This window comes from Eschrichtius robustus, chromosome 2, assembly GCF_028021215.1.
Source record: "Eschrichtius robustus isolate mEscRob2 chromosome 2, mEscRob2.pri, whole genome shotgun sequence".
NCBI classification, from domain to species: domain Eukaryota; kingdom Metazoa; phylum Chordata; class Mammalia; order Artiodactyla; family Eschrichtiidae; genus Eschrichtius; species Eschrichtius robustus.
The window spans coordinates 127278546-127299343 of record NC_090825.1 but is presented as its reverse complement, the minus strand read 5'-3'; the positions used below and the strand labels follow the sequence as shown (position 1 = coordinate 127299343).

At 36.7% G+C, this 20798-nt stretch overlaps 1 long non-coding RNA gene across 1 annotated transcript in view; it reads left to right on the top strand.

The window, feature by feature from the left end:
* Positions 1-19603, top strand: part of LOC137759692 (uncharacterized) — a 35045-nt gene extending 15442 nt beyond the window's left edge. The window contains exon 3 of the long non-coding RNA XR_011073128.1: positions 18819-19603. This is a non-coding gene — a long non-coding RNA (uncharacterized lncRNA). The remainder of the gene's footprint in view (positions 1-18818) is intronic.
* Positions 19604-20798: the final 1195 nt, after the last annotated feature.

The following is a 20798-nucleotide window of genomic DNA, read 5'->3' as shown; positions in this document are numbered from 1 at the left end:
GTTTCATTAAGTAAGGTCGTCTATTATTTACCTTATAGGTGGCATAAAAGTTGCCATCAATACATTTTATTTCTCTTCCCTACATCCTGTCTTTGTTGAACTCTTCCCTTGATACTGATCTAGGGTAAGTATCAGTGAGATATTACTTCTTTGCAAAAGAGAAGTGAAATGAAAAATAGTGTTTTTTTTCCTAAGACCACTTCATGACTGAAAAAAAGCTGTACATATGTAATATATACAACTGGATGAGTTTGGAGATAATAGTGATGCTTTCTTTGAATTTCTTCTTAGCGTTGGGTGCTTTTATTAATCTTGCATGACTGGCAACAAGGCCTAACTTAGATATATTCAACAGAGAGAAAAGAACATTGGATATACAGGCAGAATGACTGTGAAAGAGAATAAAGATGTATTATGTACTGATGAGCAAGGATAAGAATGACAGGAAATTCATCAGTGGAAGTAATGCAAGTCAGAAGACAGCGGAGTAACTTCTTTACAGTACTGAAAAAAAAGAAAAAAGAATAACTGTCCATCTAGAATTCTTGGTACATCAGAAACACATTTTAAAAACAAAGGTGAAATGAAGATGTCTTCAGACCTACAAAAGCTGAAAGAAAATTTATCACCAACAGACATGCACTACAAGAGAGCTTAAAGAAAGCCCTGCAGTTGCAAGGAAAATAGAGGAGATGCAATCTGGATCTATAGGAGAAAAGAAAAGCATATAGATAAATATAAGACTTTTCCTCTTTATTTAAAAATCTCTTCAGAAGATAATTGACCTTTTAAGGCAAAAATAATAACAATGTAGTGAGGGTTTTCTAGCATATGTGTAAGTAATATGTGTAACTTAATGTATCTGCATAAGAGTGATACAAAGGCAAGGAGAAGACAAACGGAAGTATATTCTTGTGTGCTTCTTAAACTGTACCTAAAGTGGTACAATAGTTCCTGAATATAGTTTAAAATAAGTTAAAGATGTATGCTATTAATGTCTGGTTAAGAATACATCCAGAGCAAAACAGAATCATAAAAGAAATACTTGATTATTCCCAAAAAGACTGAATAAGAGAAAAAAAATAGACTGACCAAAAAGAATGAATAGCAAGTTGATAGATTTAAACACAAACATATCATTAATAGTATTAAATATAAATGATCCAAATGACTCAATTAAAAGCCAGAGATTTTCAAATTGGATAAAAAAGCAATGCCCAACTATATGTTGTCTATAAGAAATTCATAAAGACCAGGTTGATTAAAAATAACAGAATGAAAAAATATACCATGCGAACACTAATCCAAAGAAGGAGTAACTATATCAGGCAAATCAGATTTCAGAGCATAGAATATAACCAAGGATAAAAAGGGCCATTTCATAATGATAAAGGGGCCAATTTATTAAGAAAATGAAACAATACTAAATTTTTATGCACCAAATAACAGAGCTTCCAAATGCATGATGCAAAACTGATAGACCTGAAAGGAGAAATAGACAAATCCGCAAATAAAAATAAAGATTTTAATAGCAATCTCTCAGTAATTGGTAGAACACGTAAAAAGAAGTTCTTTGAGAATATTGTAGAACTGAAAACACTCAACTATTTTGACCTAGTTGACAGTTATAGGACACTCCACCAAACATTTTTCTTATGTGTGCATGGAACATTTACAAAGACAAATCACATTGTAAGCCATAACATAGAGAGACATAACCTTAATTTATACTCTGATTAGCATGAACCTACTGAAAAAAATCAAGAGGCAAAGGAAGAAATCTAAATAGGTACTAAAATGATTATATTAAGTAATGATTGTTAACTTTCTGGATAGTGGTATTGTGGTTGAATTTTTTAAAACCCCTCTATATTTTTTAGAAATATATAGTGAAATATTTATGGTTGGAAAGGTACTGTAGCTTCATTTGCTAGTATTTTGCCCTGACAAGAACCGTAACTATAGGGTTGAATAGAAGTGGTGAGAGCAGACAGCCATATCTTGTTCCAGATCTTAGGGGAAAAACTTTCACTCTTTCACCATTAAGTATTGTGCTTGCTGTGGCGTTTTCCTGGATGCCCTTTAGCAGGTTGAGGAAGATCTCTTCTATTTCTAGTGTGTTGAGCATTTTTATCATGAAAAGGAGACGAATTTTTAAAATGCTTTTTCTACATCAATTGATATGATCATTTGATTTTTATCATTTATTCTATAAATATCATGTATTACATTGATTTTCATATGTTGAGATAACCTTGCATTCCTGGGTTAAATCCCACTTGATCATAGTGTATAAGCCTATTTTATATGTTGCAGGATTCAGTTTGTTAGCATTTTGTTGAGGTTTTTGCAATATTCATAAGCAATATTGATCTATTTCCTTTCATTGTGGTGTCTTTATCTGGTTTTGGTATCAGGGTACTACTGGCCTTATATTTACAGTGGATTAGGAAATGTGCCCTCCTATTTTATTTTTAGAAGAATTTGAGAAGGATTGGTGTTCATGCTTTCACCATTTGGTAGAATTCACCAGTGAAGCATCTGGGCATAGAGTATTCTATGTGGATTTTTTTAAATTACCAATTCAATCTGTTACTTGTTATAATTCTATTCAAATTTTCTATTTATTCTTCAGTCAGTTTCAGTAGTTTGAGTGTTTCTGAGAATTTTTTCTGTTTCATCTAGGTTATCTAATTTGTTGGCAGAGGTTATTCATAGTATTCTCTTAAAGCCATTTTTATTTCTGTTCAGTCAGTGGTAATAGTCACACCTTCATTCCTAATTTTAGGAATTTGACTCCTTTTTAAAATCAGCCTAATTAGAAGTTTCTCAGTTTTATTGATCTTTTTAAGAATGAACTTTTCATTGACTTTGTTTAATGTTTTTCTGTTCTCTATTTCTTCTGTCATCTTTATTATATCCTATGATTTTCTTGTTTTGCATTTAATCTGTTCTTTTTTCCTCTGCTTTTTAAGGTAGAAGGTTACATTATTGATTTAACATCTATCTTTTTAAAAATATTTTAAAAAATTTTTTATACAGCAGGTTCTTATTAGTCATCCATTTCATACACATCAGTGTACACATGTCAATCCCAATCTCCCAATTCATCACACCACCACCACCACCCCCTGCCGCTTTCCCCCCTTGGTGTCCATACGTTTGTTCTCTACTTCTGTGTCTCAACTTCTGCCCTGCAAACCGGTTCATCTGTACCATTTTTCTAGGTTCCACATATATGCATTAATATACGATATTTGTTTTTCTCTTTCTGACTTACTTCACTCTGTATGACAGTCTCTAGGTCCATCCACATCTCTACAAATGACCCAATTTTGTTCCTTTTTATGGCTGAGTAATATTCCATTGTATATATGTACCACATCTTCTTTATCCATTCGTCTGTTGATAGGCATTTAGGTTGCTTCCATGACCTGGCTATTGAAATAGTGATGCAATGAACAATGGGGTGCATGTGTATTTTTGAATTATGGTTTTCTCTGGGCATATGCCCAGTAGTGGGATTGCTGGATCATATGGTAATTCTATTTTTAGTTTTTTAAGGAACCTCCATACTGTTCTCCATAGTGGTTGTGTCAATTTACATTACCACCAACAGTGCAAGAGAGTTCCCTTTTCTCCACACCTTCTCCATCATTTGTTGTTTGTAGATTTTCTGATGATGCCCATTCTAGCTGGTATGAGGTGATACCTCATTGTAGTTTTGATTTGCATTTCTTTAATAATTAGTGATGTTGAGCAGCTTTTCATGTGCTTCTTGGCCATCTGTATGTCTTCTTTGGAGAAATGCCTATTTGGGTCTTCTGCCCATTTTTGGATCGGGTTGTTTCTTTTTTTAATATTGAGCTGCATGAGCTGTTTATATATTTTTGAGATTAATCCTTTGTCCGTTTATTTGTTTGCAAATATTTTCTCCCATTCTGAGGGTTGTCTTTTTGTCTTGTTTATGGTTTCCTTTGCTGTGCAAAAGCTTTGAAGGTTCATTAGGTCCCATTTGTCTATTTTTGTTTTTATTTCCATTACTCTAGGAGGTGGATCAAAAAAGATCTTGCTGTGATTTATGTCAAACAGTGTTCTTCCTATGTTTTCCTCTAAGAGTTTTATAGTATCTGGTCTTACATTTAGGTCTCGAATCCATTTTGAGTTTATTTTTGTGTATGGTGTTAGGGAGTGTTCTAATTTCATTCTTTTACATGTAGCTGTCCAGTTTTCCCAGCACCACTTATTGAAGAAACTGTCTTTTCTCCATTGTATATCCTTGCCTCCTTTGTCATAGATTAGTTGACCATAGGTGCGTGGGTTTATCTCTGGGCTTTCTATCTTGTTCCATTGATCTATGTTTCTGTTTTTGTGCCAGTAACATATTGTCTTGATTACTGTAGCTTTGTAGTATAGTCTGAAGTCAGGGAGTCTGATTCCTCCAGCTCCGTTTTTTTCCCTCAAGACTGCTTTGGCTATTCTTGGTCTTTTGTTTCTCCATACAAATTTTAAGATTTTTTTCTTCTAGTTCTGTAAAAAATGCCATTGGTAATTTGATAGGGATTGCATTGAATCTGTACATTGCTTTGGGTAGTATAGTCATTTTCACAATGTTGATTCTTCCAATCCAAGAACATGGTATATCTCTCCATCTGTTGGTATCATTTTTAATTTCTTTCATCAGTGTCTTATAGTTTTCTGCATACAGGTCTTTTGTCTCCCTAGGTAGGTTTGTTCCTAGGTATTTTATCCTTTTTGTTGCAGTGGTAAATGGGAGTGTTTCCTTAATTTCTCTTTCATATTTTTCATCATTAGTGTATAGGAATGCAAGAGATCTCTGTGCATTAATTTTGTGTCCCGCAACTTTACCAAATTCATTGATTAGCTCTAGTAGTTTTCTGGTGTCATCTTTAGGATTCTCTATGTATAGTATCATGTCATCTGCAAACAGTGACAGTTTTACTTCTTCTTTTCCAATTTGTATTCCTTTTATTTCTTTTCTTTCTCTGATTGCCGTGGCTAGGACTTCCAAAACTATGTTGAATAATAGTGGCTATAGTGGACATCCTGGTCTTGTTCCTGATCGTAGAGAAAATGCTTTCAGTTTTTCACCACTGAGAATTATGTTTGCTGTGGGTTTGTCGTATATGGCCTTTATTATGTTGAGGTAGGTTCCCTCTATGCCCACTTTCTGGAGAGTTTTTTTTATCATAAATGGGTGTTGAATTTTGTCAAAAGCATTTTCTGCATCTATTGAGATGATCATATGGTTTTTATTCTTCAAGTTGTTAATATGGTGTATCACATTGATTGATTTGCATATATTGAAGAATCCTTGCATCCCTGGGATAAATCCCACTTGATCGTGGTGTATGATCCTTTTAATGTGTTGTTGGATTCTGTTTGCTAGTGTTTTGTTGAGGATTTTTGCATCTATATTCATCAATGATATTGGTCTGTAATTTTCTTTCTGTGTAGTATCTTTGTCTGGTTTTGGTATCACGGTGATGGTGGCCTCATAGAATGAGTTTGGGAGTGTTCCTTCCTCCTCAATTTTTTGGAAGAGTTTGAGAAGGATGGGTGTTAGCTCTTCTCTAAATGTTTGATAGAATACACCTGTGAAGCCATCTGGTCCTGGACTTTTGTTTGTTGGAAGATTTTTAATCACAGTTTCAATTTCATTACTTGTGATTGGTCTGTTCATATTTTCTATTTCTTCCTGGTTCAGTCTTGGAAGGTTATACCTTTCCAAGAATTTGTCCATTTCTTCCAGGTTGTCCATTTTATTGGCATAGAGTTGCTTGTAGTAGTCTCTTAGGATGCTTTGTATTTCTGCGGTGTCTGTTGTAACTTCTCCTTTTTCATTTCTAAGTTTATTGATTTGAGTCCTCTCCTTCTTTTTCTTGATGAGTCTGGCTAAGGGTTTATCAGTTTTGTTTATCTTCTCAAAGAACCAGCTTTTAGTTTTATTGATCTTTGCTATTGTTTTCTTTGGTTCTATTTCATTTATTTCTGCTCTGATCTTTATGATATCTTTCCTTCTGCTAACTTTGGGTTTTGTTTGTTCTTCTTTCTCAAGTTCATTTAGGTGTAAGGTTAGATTGTTTATTTGAGATTTTTCTTGTTTCTTGAGGTAGGCTTATATAGCTATAAACTTCCCTCTTAGAACTGCTTTTACTGCATCCCATAGGTGTTGGATCGTCGTGTTTTCATTGTCATTTGTCTCTAGGTATTTTTTGATTTCCTCTTTGATTTCTTCCCTCATCTCTTGGTTATTTAGTAACATATTGTTTAGCCTCCATGTGTTTGTGTTTTTGACGTTTTTTTCCCTGTAATTCATTTCTAATCTCATAGTGTTGTGGTCAGAAGAGATGCTTGATATGATTTCAGTTTTCTTAAATTTACTGAGGCTTGATTTGTGACCCAAGATGTGATCTATCCTGGAGAATGTTCCATGTGCACTTGAGAAGAAAGTGTAATCTTCAGTTTTTGGATGGAATGTCCTATAAATAGCAATTAAATCTATCTGGTCTATTGTGTCATTTAAAGCTTGTGTTTCCTTATTAATTTTAATTTGGATGATCTGTCCTTTGGTGTAAGTGAGGTGTTAAAGTCCCCCACTATTATTGTGTTACTGTCGATTTCCTCTTTTATAGCTGTTAGCAGTTGCCTTATGTATTGTGGTGCTCCTACGTTGGGTGCATATACACTTAAAATTGTTATATCTTCTTCTTGGATTGATCCCTTGATCATTATGTAGTGTCCTTCCTTGTCTCTTGTAGCATTCTTTATTTTAAAGTCTATTTTATCTGATATGAGTATAGCTACTCCAGCTTTCTTTTGATTTCCATTTGCATGGAATATCTTTTTCCATCCCCTCACTTTCAGTCTGTATGTATCCCTAGGTCTGAATTGGGTCTCTTGTAGACAGCATATATATCGGTCTTGATTTTGTATCCATTCAGCAAGCTGGCGTCTTTTGGTTGGAGCATTTAATCCATTCATGTTTAAGGTAATTATCGATATGTATGTTCCTATGACCATTTTCTTAATTGTTCTGGGTTTGTTTTTGTAGGTCCTTTTCTTCTCTTGTGTTTCCCACTTAGAGAATTTCCTTTAGCATTTGTTGTAGAGCTGGTTTGGTGGTGCTGAATTCTCTTAGCTTTTGCTTGTCTGTAAAGATTTTGATTTCTCCATTGAATCTGAATGAGATCCTTGCCGGGTAGAGTAATCTTGGTTGTAGGTTCTTCCCTTTCATCACTTTAAGTATATCATGCCACTCCCTTCTGGCTTGTAGAGTTTCTGCTGAGAAATCAGCTGTTAACCTTATGGGAGTTCCCTTGTATGTTATTTGTCGTTTTTCCCTTGCTGCTTTCAATAATTTTTCTTTGTCTTTAATTTTTGCCAATTTTCTTACTATGTGTCTCGGCGTGTTTCTCCTTGGGTTTATCCTGTATGGGACTCTCTGCGCTTCGTGGACTTGGGTGGCTATTTCATTTCCCATGTTAGGGGAGTTTTCGACTATAATCTCTTCAAATATTTTCTCGGGTCCTTTCTCTCTCTCTTCTCCTTTTGGAACCCCCATAATGCGAATGTTGTTGTGTTTAATGTTGTCCCAGAGGTCTCTTAGGCTGTCTTCATGTCTTTTCATTCTTTTTTCTTTAGTCTGTTCCGCAGCAGTGAATTCCACCATTTTGACTTCCCGGTCACTTATGTGTTCTTCTGCCTCAGTTATTCTGCTATTGATTCCTTCTAGTTTAGTTTTTTTTTTTCAGTTATTGTATCGTTCATCTCTGTTTGTTTGTTCTTTAATTCTTCTAGGTCTTTGTTAAACCTTTGCATCTTCTCGATCTTTGCCTCCATTGTTTTTCCAAGGTCCGGGATCATCTTCACTATCATTATTCTGAATTCTTTTTCTGGAAGGTTGCCTATCTCCACTTCATTTAGTTGTTTTTCTGGGGTTTTTTCTTGTTCCTTCATCTGGTACATAGCCCTCTGCCTTTTCATCTTGTCTATCTTTCTGTGAATGTGGTTTTTGTTCCACAGGCTGCAGGATTGTAGTTCTTCTTGCTTCTGCTGTCTGCCCTCTGAGAAGTGGTGCTTTGTTCTTCTCATATCAGGAGGCACGTGATGTTGATTTGTCCCATTATTGTTGATGTAAACTTTTAATCACTTGGTTAAGTTGGTGTCTTCCAGATTTGTCCACTGCTGGTCTTGGGGTTTGTCCTGGGGAGGCAGAGGATGGCTGTTGCTCTCTCTGGGGTCATAAAAGCTGGTGGCAGAAATATCAGGGAGTGTTCACCCACTTGAACTCTTGTTGGAGGCAGACATCTTGCTTGGGTCATTAGCCTATCTTTTTTTTGATGTAGGTTTTTATAGCTATAAATTTCCATCTAAGCACTGCTTTACCTGAACTCAGTAAGTTTTGGTATATTGTGTTTTTCATTTCATTCATCTAAAATTAGTTCAGAAAGTCAGCATCACTAATCACCAGGGAAATGCAAATCAAAACCACAATGAGATATCACCTCATACCTGTCAGAATGGCTGTAATGAAAAAGTCTACAAATAACTAATGTTGGAGAGGATGTAGAGAAAAGGGAGCCCTTGTACACTGTTGGTGGGAATGTAAATTGGTGCAGCCACTGTGGAAAACAGAATGGAGATTCCTCAAAAATCTAAAATTAGAACTACCAAGTGATCCAGCAATTCTATTCCTGGGCATATGTCTGGAGAAAACAAATACTAATTTGAAGATGCATGCACTCCAGTATTGTCTTTTCATTTTGTTAATGGTTTCCCTTCACTGTGCAAAGGCTTTTAAGTTTATTTAGGTCCTATTTGTTTATTTTTACTTTTGTTTTCCTTGCCTGAGAAGATAAATCCAAAAAAATATTGGTAAGACTTATGTCAACACGTGTACTGCACCCTCAGTGTTCATAGCAGCACTATTTACAACAGCCAAGACATGGAAGCAACGTAAGTACCCATCAATAGATGAATGGATAAATAAGATGTGGTGCGTGCTCGCAAACGCGCATGCACACACACACACAGACACACACAGACACACACACACACACACACACACAAAATGGAATATTATTCACCCATAAAAAAGAAAAAATTATGCCATTTGCAGCAATGTGGATGGACCTAGAGAATATTATGATTAGTGAAATAAGTCAGAGAAAGACTTATTGTTCACTTATTATGTGGAATCTAAAAATTATACAAATGAATGTATATGGAAAGAGAAATAGACTTGCAGATAAAGAAAACAAACTTGTGGTTACCAAAGGGGAGAGGGAGTGGGGGAAGGACAAATTAGGGGTTTGGGATTAATAGATACAAACTACTATTTATAAAATAGATAAGCAACAAGGATATATTCCATAGCAAGGGGAGTTACAGCCATTATTTTGTAATAATTTATGATGGAGTACAATCTGCCAAAATAATGAATCACTATGCTGTACACTCGAAAATAATATAATATTGTAAATCAAGTATACTTCAATTTTTTAAGTCACTATACTAACAACAACAAGAACAACAATGGCAGCAGCAACAACAACAAAACCTGGGGAGAGGGTGGAATCTGATTTCCAGAATTCCCACATAATATTATATTTTAAATATAAATTTTCAACAAAATTTTGAGAATTCCTTTGGAATGTGGCACTGGTAATTTTATTTTTAAAAGGTGATTATTAAGTCAGGCCCGTGTTAAGGACCATTGTACTATACCATATTGTCTCAAAGGCCCTATCATTCATTTGTTTTAATTTTTAGATTCCACATATAAGTGAAAACATACAATATTTGTCTTTCTCTGACTTATTTCACTAAGCATAATACCCTCCACATCCATCCATGCTGTTGGAAATGGCATAATTTCATTCTTTTTTACTGCTGAGTAATATTCCATTGTATTATATATACCACATCTTCTTTAACCATTCATCTTTTGATGGACAGCTAGGTTACTTCCATATCTTGGCTACTGTAAATAATGCTACTAGGAACATTGGGCTGCAGTACACTCTTTGACATAAGTCTTAGCAATATTTTTTTGGATTTATCTTCTCAGGCAAGGAAAACAAAAGTAAAAATAAACAAATGGGACCTAATTAAACTTAAAAGCCTTTGCAGAGATAAGGAAACCATCAACAAAGGAAAAATACAACCTACTGAATGGGAGAAGATATCTCCAAATGATATGTCTGATAAGGGGTTAACATACAAAATAATTCAGATCATCTCATCCATATGTAATGACATTCTTCATTAATGACATCCTCATTCAAGATAAAGTCACTGCAGTGGTGGTACAGAAGTCAAGCAGGAGGTGAACCTCCGAATCTTCTCCAAAACCTTCCCAAGGGCTGTTTTCATTCAGTTTTAAATTAGAATATGGCAGTGCCCACATTAAACAATCTGGTGGTTTAATGTGCTGGTTCTTCTTTCTGTTATTCCTAAATTTGGTCACTCCCACACCTTTTAGGTGTACTTTTTTACTACTTTTAAGTCACCTTCTTTGCTTTCCCATGGCCTACACCAGTGTAACCAAGATACCTGCCTCAGGAATTCTCAGTAAGAATAATGAAAATGGCCCTATTTTCTCCAAAAGAACTGCTTTGGATTGGAATCAGAGGTTCACAAAACCATGGAAACTCAGAATTGCAGAACCATGGAATCTTGGAACTGAAGGCACAAGGGAGCTCAAGACAGTATAATTTCTTAACTTGAAGTTAAAAGGACTTTTTTTTTTGTCTGATGATGGAGAATATTTTACCTTATATATACCCTTATTTTAGAAATGTGTACATTTCACCATTTCACATAACAATAAACATGCCTATATTTCTTCATTGCTTATATTTACTGAATGTTATACTGTAGTGAGTTTTCCCTTTTTATGCCTGGTAACCTCTCTGCCTTTCAATGAACTCTATTTTGTCCAGTGTAAGAAGAGCTATATAACAGCCTTCTTTTGATTAGTATATGAATGATATATTTTTTTCTTTCCATTACTTTCAGTATTTCTGTATCTTCTATTTAAAATGTATGTCTTTGAAGCAGACCCCTTAGCTTAGCCCCTCAGGGTGTGCCCTGGACATGATGTTGAAGGAAGAGCGGAACTTCAGGCGAGGAGACTAAAGTGGGAAAAGATTTGAAAGTGTTGACTAGCAATGGGGAAGAGATACAGAAGTTAGGATACGTCTGTATTTGTGAAAGAGATGAGAAATAAGAAATACAGCGCTTTGGGGAGAAGTGGTTCAAGAGCTGCAAAAAAGGAAATCCACATGGAAGGGAAACTTGGGAAGCAAATGGTTCTCTTTTTTACAACGGGAGAAATTAACATTAATGGGGCAGGTGAATAGAGGGAAATACAATAACTAAGTGAATAATGGAAGATATATCAACAAAAGTAAAAGATGGCAAGATAAGGTTTTGGAGGAAGGTGAAGTATCTGGCTAGTCAGAGCAGAAGATGGATGGTTTGGCAGGGCTAGAGTGATCTAAGTCTAAATCCCACAGTGAAAGAATTTGTACTGTAGCCCTGTGTGTTTCCTTAGGACCCCAGACAGATTCCCGACCCTGTGCCCAAGATCTATGGCTGGGAGAGAAATGTACAGTAGCATTTGTGTAGGAGGTGGATACAAAGGCTAAGAAAAACCAGGTCCTGGCTGTTACATGTGGGCTCAAGATGAAGGTGAAGAGGCAGCCAGAGTGAGCTGTGCAGTCTGAGCACCACAAGGCCTGTCATAGGCTGCTTGGTACTAACACCTCCAAATCTGTCCCTTAAATCATATTTCTCCAAAAATGAAGAACCTTTCAAAACTAGCCTTCTCAAAGCAGTGCTTCGTTATCCTTTCCTTGTCAAGAATGTTTAGAAAATGATAGACGATTAGACTAAGAGGGAATAGCATTTGCACTTGGGAACAGAAAACATGGGTTCATGGTAGCCTCTGCAGTTATGAGCTTTCTGGATCTTATTTCTTGCACTATACAATGGGGACCATAATGCCAACTCCATACCCTGTTTTAAATATCAAATAAGAAAACGAATGTAAATGTCCAAAGTGGTACATTTATATACTATGAGCAGTTATAATTGTTCATTTAAAATTCTGGATAATACAGATTTTAAAAAATTTATAACCCTGTATATTCAACCTATCAGGAGCCTCAGAATTGGGATATACTATCCCTTGAATGAGAAATATTCTTGTTTTTCCTCTTTCAGTAAGTAAATCTTAGGCCCAATGTTGGAACTTCTAGAAAGGCATTGCTGAAAAGCCTTCAGCCTTCTCTTTATTCTGGATTATTCTGGTTTCCCTTTCTCAACCTAATATCCACTCTTTTCACAGAAGATCCTGTTATTCAAATCTTTTTTGGACTAGGAAAAGCAATTGAGGTTTTCTGACAAGGTAACATTCTTCTCCTACAAATACTTTTGCCCAAACCCATATTCTGGGTGGGCTGGGGAGAGGAGAAGGTACAATGAGATGATACTTCTAAAAACATACCTTTTCACACACTCTTTTTATCTCCCCTTGGTGCCTTACTGCATGTCTCTTGAAGGCCCAGTTGGTTTGCTCCTGTGATATGGGCTGAATTGTGTATCCCCCCCAAATTCATATGTTGAAGTCCTAACTAATGTGACTTTGGAGGTAGGGTCTTTAAAAAGGTTGCTAAGGTTAAATGAGGTCACTAGGTGGGCTCTAATTCAATATGTCCTTATAGTGAGAGGAAATTAGGAGCAGAGACATACAGAGGAAAGACCGTGTGAAGACAAAGGGAAAAGATGGCCATTTGCAAGCCAAGGAGAGAGGCCTTAGCAGATATCAATCCTGCTGACACCTTGATCTCATACTTCTAGCCTCTAAAATTGCTAGAAAATAAATTCCTGTTGTTTAATCCACCTAGGCTGTGGTACTTTGTTATGGCAGCCCTAGTAAACAAATACATCCACTGTGACTGGGCCTTGCCCCAGGGATCTTTAGTTGGATATTACTTACTGGGTATTGCTGCCTGTGCTCCTAAGCCTCCTGCCCTCTTAGTCCTATCAAAGTCCTACAATCTCAGGCACTGAGAATTCACTCTTCAAAGAGTCAAAACTTAACATTTTCTGAGAAACATTAACTTTCTCTCCCCTCATTTCCTTGATTTGGAACTGACTCTGACCAGGTGTCCTGGATCTTTCCTTGATTTGGAACTGACTCTGACCAGGTGTCCTGGATCCCAACACTGTATTCTCCACTATGAGATGTAACTCTCTGCCTCCAGCCTCTCATTCTCTTATTTCAATTTGCTTCCTCTTCCAGGATGTGATCACTCTTCTTTTTGCTTTTGTTTTTGTTTTTGTTTCCTTCTGTCAATATTTCCTGCCCATGGTCATTGCTTATTTTAGCCAGGCTGGTCTCCCGTCTTCTCAATATGAACGTCCTCGTTTCTTCCTAGATCTGTGAGTATTTCACCTTATTCCATCAACCAACTTTCAGTAGCCTGGGAGTGAAGAAGTAGAAGTGGGGCTATTATGTTTTGCCTTTTTTTTTTGGATGTTCATTGTGTGTTGGGGTTATAAGACAGGTTTTATTTTCTCTTTATACTATCAATATTTTGTATATTATTTTTAAAACTTAACACTAAAAAAAGAAAGCCATAGAAAATTCAAACTTAGCTAAGAGTAGAAAAAATAATTAAGACCATCGTTTTTCAAGCAAACAGTTCTGAAACATTAGTCACCCCCAATTCCTTGTCTCTCCCCACATCTTTCCATATGATTGCCAAGTCTAATCCTATTCTTCTTTTTAATACACTTCAAATGCCTTATTTCAGTCCCTCATTATGTCATGCCAACCTATTACAAAATTCTCACCTTGTGTTAGCCTTTCTTTCTACCATCTCACCACTACCTGGTTGATTTTATGCATATCGTCAGAATGATCCTTCAAAAACAGAGACCAGACCATTTCACAACCCTATTTAAAAACTTCATTACCTTCTAATTATCTTCTTAAGTCCATAGTTCCCACTCTGTATTCAATCTGCAATCTCCATTAACTTATTTACCATCCTGATTGCATTCCTTATTTTCAAAGGACTTAACTCGCTGTTCCCACCAAATAACCTACAGTTTCCTCCCCTCTATTTTCATATCGTATTTTTTTGTCTGAATATCTGGTGAACATATCCACCTAATGAAATATTCTGTATGCTTTACTGCCAGTTTAAACACCTCTTACTTCATGGTACCTTCTCCAAACTTTGCAATTAGGTATGAGCTGACATTCTACATCGCAGTAGCCCTTAATTTGAAGTCCTATTATAATATGCTATTTTGAGTTTCCTTCTCTCTCTCTTTTCCTCAACTCCAGTAAACAAGATACCACTGGAAGGCAGAGTCATTTCATAATATCAATGTATTCAGTAAAGCACTCATGACAACATTTTGCATTTTACAAATGTTTGTGTGAGATTGAGTCTCGAAGATAGTATGGAGTATAGCAACTAGGTGAAGCTTTTTTTCAGTTATTCAGTCAATAAAATCTTAATAAGTGCCTCCTGTGTACTAGATACTATGAGGGAGGAGGGTACACATTAAAGATGAATAGTAGATATTTGTAAAGATTTTGATTAGTAGATATTTGTAGGCAATTGTTGGTATAGGGATAATTCATAAGTGAACCAAAGGTGCTTACAGTATACTGGGAGAGAAAGTTATGTGCACATATACCAAGTGGGAGGGAAGAGGAAAGATGGAGATGGAAAATTGTGATGAAATGTGTATTGCTTAAGGATGGTATAAAATGTCATAAAGGTCCCTAGGTTGGTATTTGTCATGATATTGTGAGGGAGCCCCTCTAAAGGGCAGATATACTGAGGATCGGGGTATGTGTAATATATATTTACAAGATCATATTTAGATGCTTTAAGATATTTACCAACAAAAAATGAATCCATTACAATAGTTATGACATGCTACTTACCAGTGACTCAGCTGTGACATCACTGCCATTGTCCTTTACATCCCAACCTACAGAATGTTTTACTTTGCTTTGTGCTCCTGGGATACCACTGACTACTCCCTTACTACTGTCCCCCTCCCCAGATGATCACAGCATCACCATATGCAGCCCACGATCACAATCTACTCCTCAAAAATCACAATGTCATGGTTTTACAAAGAACAATCATCTAAGAATCCATCCAAAACCCATCTTTTGTTTGCATGGTAACAAAGGTTAGCCTGACAGAGGATAGTCTTCTATTGTGGGAGATAAAGAGATTTAGCTCAGATTCCATCAAGACCAAAAGGATTCAGGTTCTGAACACCCCACAGCTATTATCTAGAACTGGATATTGCAGAGAAAGGAAAACAACTTTTCACTAACATTCACCTTGGAACATAGAAGCAAAAAACCCTATATATTTAAGTCTCTTGTTGATACATTGGGTTTCTGCCTGGTTTAGGGCAGAAATTCTGAGATCAGAAAACTTCATCTTCTTACTTTACCTGAAACCTAGGTTTTCCAAGAGGAGACATCTTTTCTGTGGCTTCCCATTTAAAATGGATACTATAATGCACTGTAGTGACCTAAATGGGAAGGAAATCCAAAAAAGAAGGGATATATGTATATGTATAGCTGATTCATTTTGCTGTACAGTAGAAACTAACACAACATTGTAAAGCAACTATGCTCCAATAAAAATTAATTAAAAAATAAAATAAAATGGATACTAAGATTATGCCATTTTCCACATACTGAAAAGTGTGGAGGAAGTGTCTGCATTCTTTCTTCCTTCAACTCTTTCCAGGATATTTGTTTTCCAGCTTCACACAAAAACTTTCTTCCTGCACCAGCTTATGAAACCCAGCTCTGTATCCTATATTCTACTTTGTCAGCCACCTGCAAATCTCCCAATTATGTCCCCACATTACATGGTGACTTTGTCAACCAGCCTGGTAGGCCCATATCACCCAAAGTAAACCAAACGCAAACGTTAGAAAGAAGAATAGTTTAACACTTAAAACCTAAGCTTTATAATCAGACAGACAGACTTGTCATCAAATCCCAGCTCATCTATTTTCTATCTTTATGACTTTGGGTAAATTATGTTATGTCTCTGAATTTCAGTGTCTTCATTTGTAAAATGGGGATAATATTAATTTTATGGGCATTATGAAGACTTAATTAAATAATAAATGTTAATCACTTTGCATAGTGCCTGGCATCAGATCCAGCATTCAATAGTATTTGATATTATTAATAATACTAGCATTACTAGTATCAGTGTTGTTGAAAGTGTATCTGAATCCTTATCTTTCCTCTCAATGATCTTTGTTTCAATTCACCTTCAGCTACCCACTCTGTGGCCGCCCTCCAAATATTATCTTTTACCCTACTGCTCCGTATCTGTCATCTTAAATTCTGGCATCACATTTCTTGAGCACATCTTCCTAACTTTCCACCTGTCACAATAACCTACTCTCATGATACTTCCTCTTCAATTTAAGTTCTAAGACATCATTTCTACCTTATCCAGCAGATGGCCTAATTTGTTCTTCAAGAAGAAAATAGAAGTGTTCAGGAATGGAATTCATCAACTTTGCAGCTTCTAACATGCAAAATTGTCTTTAAACCAATCATTTTATTTTGCTCTCCTGTCTCAAAATTATCCAAAGGTAATCATTATATTGCTTCCCATACTGTTGTGGACTTAGTTTTATATACAGATCCACTTCTCTCCTGCATCATCAGCCCCCAGTAGGACATTTTCATTGATCTTATTTAAAAAATTTCAACTCTCTTATTTGTTAAAACAAGCCACCTTTTTGAACCCCCCTCTCCCTTAACTATTTTCATATTATTTATCTCCTCCTTAGAGCCAAACTTCTTTAAAAGGTGGTCTAGAACTCCTTTCTACAACTTTACTTTCTGTTGACTAGTCATTTCGATACATCATATTCCCATACTCCGTTTCATGGCAGTTTCACATGTCTCTCTTTCTGTGTCACATATGAGATTCTGTTTTCCAAATGTGATAGACACTAACCTTAAATTAGTGCCACCCTGAGAAGAATCTTTTAGTGTGGTTGCTTGTTCATTCCCTTATCAGTCTATTCCATCTCACCACTGTTTTGTTTTCCTTTTTCCTCTCTGGCCAGTTCCTCTCAGCTCCCCCATAAATTATCCTTCCTTCCTTCATCTGTCCCAGAAAGGTTAGCATTTTCTAGGCTCTGGCTTTCAGTCCTCTTCTCTCTGCCAAGGGCAGCCACAGTCCAAGATCAGAGAGTGGAGAGTGAAGCCAATATGTTCACTCCTTCAGTCCCTCCCCTACTTCCCACATCCCTCCTGGTCTTAGGAAGTAGTAGCTCTCCACTGTTGCTATCCTCAGGATGCTTCACCCCAGGATGTATCTCTTGGATCAGCTGTGTCAGTCAGCTTCAGCTAAGTTTTGCTGCAGGTAAACACCTCCCCCAAATCTTAGTGACTTTCAACAAACAGTTTATCTCTCACTCCTTTTACATACCTAGAGTGCGTCAGCTGCAGGATTCAGGCTGATGAATTATCTGGGATATTGCTAGTCTTGGAAGGAGGAAAAAAAGAGAAGGTGGCAAAACAGATGATGATTCTTAAAGCTCTTCTTCAAAGGAGCACATCGCTCACATCCATTGGCTGAAATAAGACATATATTCAGGTCTGAAATGTATGGTGCAAAAAGTCTAATTATCCCTCAGTGAGGGGCCTCTTGTGGCAGACAGACTCGAAGATAGTCCACACTTATACCAACATTTTGATAGTCATCCCTTGTGCAATTCCCTTGAGTGTCACAGGACCTGTGACTTGTCTCTAACATATAGACTATGGGGTGTCACTTCTGTTATTATGTAACAAAGGTGAAAATCTCTTACTAGTAGATGTTCTTCCTTGCTGATTTTGATGAAGTACCCTGCTCATATTGAGAGCTGCACTGTGGTGAGAGTGCCACATGACAGGGAACTGAGGGTGGCTCCAGCTAGCAGCCAACAAGGAAAAAAATCAGTGAGAAAATGAATTCTGCCAATAACCTGGGTAAGCTTGGAAGTACATCCTTTTCTAGTCGAACGTTCAACGAGACCCCAGCCTTGGCCAACAACTTCATTACAATCTGTGAGAGACACTGAAACAAAGGACCCAGTTAAACTGTTCCTGGACTCCTGATCCACAAAATCTATGAAATAACAAGCCTGTATTTTTTTTTAAAAACCGTGAGTTTGTGGTAATTTTTTATGCAGCAATAGTCATAATATAGCCATGTTCAAAGGTTCTGATAGGAAAGGATAGAGAATATTTTTGAAAAGCGATTCAGTTTGCCTAGTCCACTTTTATGGCCACAAATATTTACCTCCTTTAACTTAGCATGCAAAATATCCTCACCCCCTCCCAAAAGGAGGCAACCAGGATTTCATCATAGTTTCTATGTAAGTTTCAGATGTACCTTCTCTTAGTTCAGAGACCTGTGAACTAAAAATCACAAGCAATATGCCCCCCACATCCAGCATTCAATGAAAGAACAGAGACAGAATAACCACAACGAACATTCCCCATTTGGAAAGAGAAAGAATGGGTAGCTGTGGCAGTCTCTTACATTGATGGCCACTAATGAACAACTCCTTTAGGTATGTCCCTCATTTAGTCCCCTCCTCTTGAATTTAAGCTGGCCTTGTGACTTGTTTAAATAGCAGAATGCTGCAGAAGTAAGTTTGGACTAATTCCTGTCCTAAGCCTTAAAAAGTACTGACAGCTTTCAATTTTGTACTGCTAGGATCCAGCCACTATAGAGAAGATGTCTGATTATCTTGAAACTACAAGACTTTTAAGGAAGCCTAAGTGAGCCACCTGGAGAGAACACAAGGAGGAGAACAAAAGTGCTCCAAATGACATCCTCACGTGAGATTCCAGCCTACAGCAAAGACCAACGGCCACCGTCTTGGACATTCCAAATCAGTTGAACCTCCAGTGAGCCATTTTGGATATTTCAAACCAGCTGAGCCTTCAGATGACTGCAGCCTCAGTTCACGTCATATAGAGAAAAAATATTCAGCTGAGCCCAACTAACCCACAGGCTCATGAGCAGCAATAAATGGTGGTTGCTGATTGAAGCCAGTGAACAAGGCAGGTAGCACAGGCCCTGAGCAACTGGCCTAGTGGTTGTGTCTGTATGTGCACAGGGGTACTAAGGTGGGAGGCCCCAAGGCATGAGCAGAAGCAACAGTGGTGGCAACAGTGAGCACAGCCCAGGAGAGAAGAACAGTGGGCACAGGTTTCGCATGGGATAGCACAGGGACCTGGGTGGTAGGCTGGCTTGCTTCCAGACCTTGTCCCTACAATGTCTGCAATTATTAACTCTTTGTGCTGAGCACTGGGACAGGTACTGCAGATGCCCAGGCTGTAAACTTTGTCAGTAAATTATTACAAAATAACATCATACACACGGACATTGCAATAAAGCATATCAGGAAGTTATTAGAATTTTTCAAAGAGTTCATAATCTCTGGTTTTGAAAATTGCTGGGTCATTGCAAAGCAAATACCCATAGGCTTAAAAATAGAAATTAAATTTAAAGATCACCCACCTTAACAGAAAAAACACTAGTTTTAAATGAAGCTTTGCGTGAACCAATTATTCACAAGATACCTTGAAAGTTCATTTTTCCTTGTAATTCATTAAATTACCATTGCATAACCTTTAAAAATAAATTCAGACAGGAAACTCACTTGAATAAGGAGTTAAATCTTTCCAGAAAAAGTGTTATGTCAAACTCATCAACTTGACATGAACTATAATTTATACTTCAAAATAATTTATCAGAAATATGTTCCAGGGTTGTCACAGCCTTTAAAATACTCCTCACAGCTCCAGTAACAGTTGCATCTGCAGAAAGATTCCTCTCAAAATTAAAAATTATCAAAAATTAGTTACAACCTTACATTTGCCCAGAACAACTCATATTGCTTCCAGTTATATCAGTATGAAAATAAAGTTTCTAAAGGTATAAATTGTGATGACATAATAAATAAATTTGCAGAAAGGCAAGCCAAAAAAAATCGGTGATCAATCAAGGTGTCACAATAATATAGTATTTTATTAATTAATTTAGTAATTTATTAATTATTTTATATAAATTATGACACCTAAATAGTACTTTTTGCAATTTAAAAATTTATGTTCTTATATATTACTATTATCACTATGTAGCTCTACTACATATTAGCTTGTGTGACCTATGCAGGTCACTTCAGTCCTCTGAGCCTCCATTTTCTTCATATGACTTTCTTCAAACTGAGATGACAATGCCTTAATCATAAAATTGTTGCAAGCATGAGTTATGCATGTAAAGTGCCAGGTGCAGCACCTGGCACAGAACAGGTAGCAGCAAGTCTAAGTTTTTCTTCCCATAAGAGACATTCAATTCACTACACAATTGAATTGACCCAGTGCCCTGTAGGAGATCATGGTCCAGAGATCATGTGCTATGGAGATCATAGTCCAGAGAGGAATGCAGTCAGATCACTTCAATTTCACTCAATTTCTTTCTTGTGCTTATCAATCTACCTTGCACGATCCATGATTTGGTATTTGTGATCCTCATGAGCAGCTGAAGGAAAAAAAAAAAAAAAGAAAAGTTTGCAATCCACTCTACTACACTGTAAGCTCCTTGAGAAGAGGGTTACTGTTTCACTTATTCTCCACAGAGACCTTAGTATAGGCCCTTTCACAGAAGGAAGGGCTTTCTGGCCACCCA